This window comes from Phoca vitulina, unplaced genomic scaffold, assembly GCF_004348235.1.
Source record: "Phoca vitulina isolate PV1807 unplaced genomic scaffold, GSC_HSeal_1.0 scaffold25, whole genome shotgun sequence".
Lineage (NCBI taxonomy): Eukaryota > Metazoa > Chordata > Mammalia > Carnivora > Phocidae > Phoca > Phoca vitulina.
The window spans coordinates 38,173,372-38,179,686 of NW_022589728.1; positions in this window are offsets into that span (position 1 = coordinate 38,173,372).

Here is a 6,315-nt window from a genome sequence, read left to right on the forward strand (position 1 = left end):
TACTAGAAACCTATTGTAGAAATTCTCTGTCCTGTAATAAAAAAGTGCACTGGCTTTCTCTTGGTTCATTTTCTTTTTAAATATGGAAATGGAAGCTTTGATTTAAAGGGTTTTAGATTCTCAGGGTCCCTGGCTGGCACAGTCCGTTAAGCATCCAACTCTTGGTTTTGGTTCAGGTCATGATGTCAGGGTTGTGAGATTGAGCCCCGCATCAGGCTCCATGTTCAGCTTCGAGTCTGCTTAAGACTCTCCCTCTCCCTCCGCCCCTCTGCCCCCCCAGAATAAATAAGGAAATCTTAAAAAATAAAAATAAAAAATACAAAGGATTTTGCATTCTCAAAGGCCTGCCTTCTGAGGTCAGCCTTGCCACCTACTATCAACGTGGCTTAGCAAGTTGTTCATTCTCAAAGTCTTCAAGTCTCATTCCCATGTTTAGAACAGGGATGAGAATACCAACCTGACCTTCTGCAAGGACTAAAGCCCACTTAGGTAAAGCACTTAGCACGCATATAGTAAATGCTCAATAAAACGTAGTTCTGTTTTCTTTTGTACAACATTTTAAATCAAGATCTCTACCTTTTGTTAAATTTCTGATGTGCGCCTGTACCACTTTTGGGACTGACTAAGGTGCTGATATATGCCTACTGTGTCAAGGACCTGTCTCTGCTGCAACCTGCAGTACACTATCCTTTATCCATCACTACTTCAACTTATTACTTAGATATCTAAATGCACTCTCATTAAAGGAGTTCAAATAGGGAACTAGGTGAGGATTTGTCAGCAGTCCTGTACAAAGAATTCTTGTTGGCTATGAGGTTAGAAATGTAACAGTGGTTCACAGACTTTAACACAGGAAGCAATTTGTAAGAAATTCAGTTATCAACTCTTAATTTTGCCAAGTAAAGTCATTTTATTTTTCTTATTTATATATTTTTAAAGATTTTATTTATTTGAGAGAGAGAAACAGCATGAGCAGGGGGAAAGGGCGGAGGGAGAGGGAGAAGCAGGCTTCCCGCTGAGCACTGTCTCCCAACCTAAACTTTCCAGTGGCTCCGCAGTCCTAGAGGATGAGTCCACTCCTTAACATGGCATTTAAGGGGGGTCCTTTATGACTGGTCCTGCGTACCTCTCCAGCATCGCTTCTCATCACTCCTTTCTTTAGACTTATGCACTAGAATTATTTATATTCCTCATGGTCCTGTGTATTTCATGCCTGTGAACATTTTTCTCACACCTCTTTTATTTAAATTTACCCCACCTCCTTATATTTATTTAATCAACTGCTTAATTCTTCTTAACCTGTTATGACTAGACTCAACAGTCAACAGCAGGAAATCCTCCTTGAACCAACAAGGTGCCTTAGTGCTCTAATGGTACCCAGCATGTAATGGGCACTTAGTAAATATCTGATTATTGTGGTATTCATTTTGCCACATTTACACATATCAAATCATTATTTTGTACACCTTAAGCTTATACAATGTTGTATGTCAGTTATATCTCAGTGAAACTGGAAAACAATAAATACTTGATGAATGAATGACCGATTTACATTTCTAATTTCCCACTAGACTCTACACCCCTTGAAGACAATGACTGTTATTCATATTTGTATACTAGGCATCTTGGACAGTGCCTAACAAGTAATTACTCAATGTTTTAAACTTCTGTGTCTTCACATGTCTTTTCTCCTATATTTTCATGAACATTAATTTATGCTAATGGACTTTATATAAGGTGCTCCTTCAGACAACCCCTTAGCATAAAATTCATTTTAATTTAATGAACATTTACTGAATTCTATGCCAAGCATAGTGATAGAGATTGCAGTTGAAACGTATAGCAAGAGAGAAATATGACAACAATAATACAAAGTATTAAGTGCTAAATTAGAGTTTGTATAAAGCCCCACGAAACAAACATGGAAGCAGTTTTGCTCGGAGAGGTCACAGTTCAAGGAAAATGACAGAAGAAATATTTGAGCAGATTCTTTAAAGGATTAGGAACAGGCAGGTGGCAAAGGAATATAAGAAAAATGAATGGCATAAACAAAGGACTAAATATATTTGATTCTTTTGATGAATAGTGGTCTTCTAGAGGCAGAATAGAAGGTTAGTGAAAGGGAATGACATATAATGATGCTGGGGCTAGACTGATACTTTAATTCCAACTCAATAGTTGGGATTTTAACTTATAAGCAATGAGGGGCGAATGAAAGATTTTATTTATTATAAATTTATCATAGAGTAAGATGTATTATAAAATGATTGGTGGCGGGGCGCCTGGGTGGCTCAGTTGGTTAAGCGACTGCCTTCGGCTCAGGTCATGATCCTGGAGCCCTGGGATCGAGTCCCGCATCGGGCTCCCTGCTCAGCAAGGAGTCTGCTTCTCCCTCTGACCCTCCCCCCTCTCATGCTCACTCTATCTCATTCTCCCTCTCAAATAAATAAATAAAAAAATCTAAAAAAAAAAAGAAAATAAGATGATTGGTGGCACTGACAATGTATGTAATTGCAAAGTGGCAGAGAATAGGCAGTAATACAGGTAGAGATGATGAGACTGGCCTGTGATAATAGCAGTGGAAAGAGAAGCAGATATGTGTGAAGGGTGATGGTGTGGTGGATTTGTACTGGATCAGTTTAAACTTAGACTATATCTCAGAATCCCCTTCCCTGTATAGTTTCCCAGTCCTGGCCACAAGAGACGTTTTGCACATTTGGAAGGCACAAGTCAAGCAGAAGCTTGGAACGTTAGCGTGAAGGCATCGAGTGTCAATAACATGTGTCCTGTTGCCGATCTGCTGGCTCACGTCACTGGTGTGAATTAACCATGGAGCCTGCAGCTTCTCCCACTTCTGCCAGATCTTCTCCTTCAGCGTCTCTGAATCCTGGGGCAAGGACAGCACCACACACATCAGCAACAGCCCTATATAGATGGCTTAAACAGCTCCCACAATTACCTAAGGCCAGTCTGTATGATTCTTGGTCTTCTCTGATAAAGAATTTGCTGCTATAACAAAATACCTAAGCCATGTAATGGGTTTTGGGATTGGGACTTGGGTTAAATTAGAAGGGTCTTTTTATTTTATTTATTTATTTAAGATTTTATTTATTTGAGAGAGAGAGAGAAACTGTGTGTGAGTGGGGGGGTGGGGTAGAAGGAGAAGGAGGGAGAATCTCAAGCAGACTCCGTGATGGAGCCCGGCTTGGGGCTCGATCCCATGACCCTGAGATCATGACCTGAGCCAAAATCAAGAAGTCAGATGCTTAACTAAGTCACCCAGGTGCCCCTAGAAGGGTTTTGAAGAGACTGTTAGCAGGAGCCTGATGTTACCCAGGAGGCTGCTGGTGAGGATTTAAAGGAATATGAGGAAAATATTATTGGAAATGTTATTGTTACATTATTGGAAGAAAGGTGACTCTTGTTACATAGTAGCAGAAAGTTTAGCAATGATGCCAGTAGCATTAACATGGAAAATAAAAAGTGTATCTCATCAACTGGATGACCCACCTAAGGAGATTTCTAGATAAAATGTTAAAGGTGCTATCTAGATTTTTCTAGCTGCCTATGGTAAAAGAGGAGAAAGGCAAGCAAGAAGAACTGTAAATGAGCCACAAATTTGGGGGTTTGAAAAATTAAATTTTCTTATTCCTAGTCTCTCCAGACAGTAAATGATGCTAAAATTAAATGAGTTCCAGACAGAGAACAAATCAGGGAACCGTCAGGAAAATGAAGTATAAAGATGAAGCCATGAATATGACTGCAAAACTCTTTGTTGAGACCTCAGGAAGCTTAAAGATGCTTTCTAGTCAACAGATGCGAGAGCTTCTCAAGTTATTAAGGCTATTGTCCCGTAGTAGTTTCACATGGAAACCCAAAATAGAGGACAACTCTAGCAAAGACATTGTGGGTGTGGCTTTTGTCTGATGGAGTGAATTATAAACTCAAGACAAGCTTGCAAAATATTAAAGGGACTGTATCAGTTTGGATCAAATGAAACAGTATAACTTTTTTTTTCTTAACATATTATGTATTATTTGTTTCAAGGGTACAGGTCTGTGATTCTTACACAATTCACAGCACTCACCATAGTACATACCCTCCCCAATGCCCATCACCCAGTCACCCCATCCCTCCCATTCCCCTCCACTCCAGCAACCCTCAGTTTATTTCCTGAGATTAAGAGTCTCTTATGGTTTGTCTCCCTCTCCCTCCTTGTTTTCCCTCCCTTCCCCTATGATCCTCTGTTTTGTTTCTCAAATTCCTCATATCAGTGAGATCATATGATACTTGTCTTTCTCTGATTGACTTATTTCACTTAGCATAATACCCTCTAGTTCCATCCACGTTGTTGCAAATGGCAAGATCTCATTTTTTGGATGGCTGCATAATATACCATTGTGTGTGTGTATATATATATACCACATCTTCTACACCACATCTGTTGGTGTATAGGAATGCCATCTGTTCATCTGTTGATGGACATCTTGGCTCTTTCCATAGTTTGGCTATTGCGGACACTGCTGCTACAAACATTGGGGTGTACATACCCCTTCGGATCACTACATTTGTACCTTTGGGGTAAATACCCAGTAGTGCAATTGCTGGGTCATACGGTAGCTCTATTTTCAACTTTTTGAGGAACATCCATACTGTTTTCCGGAGTGGTTGCACCAGCTTGCATTCCCACCAACAGTGTAGGAGGGTTCCCCTTTCTCCACATCCTCGCCAACATCTGTCGTTTCCTGACTTGTTAATTTTAGCCATTCTGACTAGTGTGAGGTGGTATCTCATTGAGGTTTTGATTTGTATTTCCCTGATGCCAAGTGATGTTGAGCACTATTTCATGTGTCTGTTGGCCATTTGGATGTCTTCTTTGCAGAAATGTCTGTTCATGTCTTCTGCCCATTTCTTGACTGGATTATTTGTTCTTTGGGTGTTGAGTTTGATAAATTCTTTTTTTTTTTTTTTTTTAAAGATTTTATTTATTTATTTGAGAGAGAGAGAATGAGAGAGAGCACATGAGAGAGGTTAGCGTCAGAGGGAGAAGCAGACTCCCTGCCGAGCAGGGAGCCCGATGCGGGACTCGGTCCAGGGACTTCAGGACCATGACCTGAGCTGAAGGCAGTCGCTTAACCAACTGAGCCACTCAGGCGCCCCGAGTTTGATAAATTCTTTATAGATTTTGGATACTAGCCCTTTATCTGATATGTCATTTGCAAATATCTTCTCCCATTGTCGGTTGTCTTTTGGTTTTGTTGACTGTTTCCTTTGCTGTGCAAAAGCTTTTTATCTTGATGAAGTCCCAATAGTTCATTTTGCCCTTGCTTCCCTTGCTTTTGGCGATGTGTCTAGGAAGAAGTTGCTGTGGCTGAGGTCGAAGACGTTGCTGCCTGTGTTCTCCTTTAGGATTTTGATGGATTCCTGTCTCACGTTTAGGTCTTTCATCCATTTTGAGTCTATTTTTGTGTGTGGTGTAAGGAAATAGTCCAGTTTCATTCTTCTGCACGTGGCTGTCCGATTTTCCCAACACCATTTGTTGAAGAGACTTTTTTCCATTGGACATTCTTTCCTGCTTTGTCGAAGATTAGTTGACCATAGAGTTGAGGGTCCATTTCTGGGCTCTCTATTCTGTTCCATTGATCTATGTGTCTGTTTTTGTGCCAGTACCATACTGTCTTGATGATGACAGCTTTGTAGTAGAGCTGGAAGTCCGGAATTGTGATGCCGCCAGCTTTGCTTTTCTTTTTCAACATTCCTCTGGCTATTCGGAGTCTTTTCTGGTTCCATACAAATTTTAGGATTATTTGTTCCATTTCTTTGAAAAAAGTGGATGGTATTTTGATAGGGATTGCTTTAAATGTGTAGATTGCTCTAGGTAGCATAGACATTTTCACAATATTTGTTCTTCCAATCCATGAGCATGGAATGTTTTTCCATTTTTTGTGTCTTCCTCAATTTCTTTCATGAGTATTCTATAGTTTTCTGAGTACAGATTCTTTGCCTCTTTGGTTAGATTTATTCCTTGGTATCTTATGGTTTTGGGTGCAATTGTAAATGGGATCGACTCCTTAATTTCTCTTTCTTCTGTCTTGTTGTTGGTGTATAGGAATGCCACTGATTTCTGTTCATTGATTTTATATCTTGCTACTTTACTGAATTCCTATATGAGTTCTAGCAGTTTTGAGGCGGAGTCTTTTAGGTTTTCCACATAAAGTATCATATCATCTGCAAAAAGTGAGAGTTTGACTTCTTCTTTGCTGATTCAGATGCCTTTATTTCTTTTTGTTGTCTGATTGCTGAGGCTATGACTTC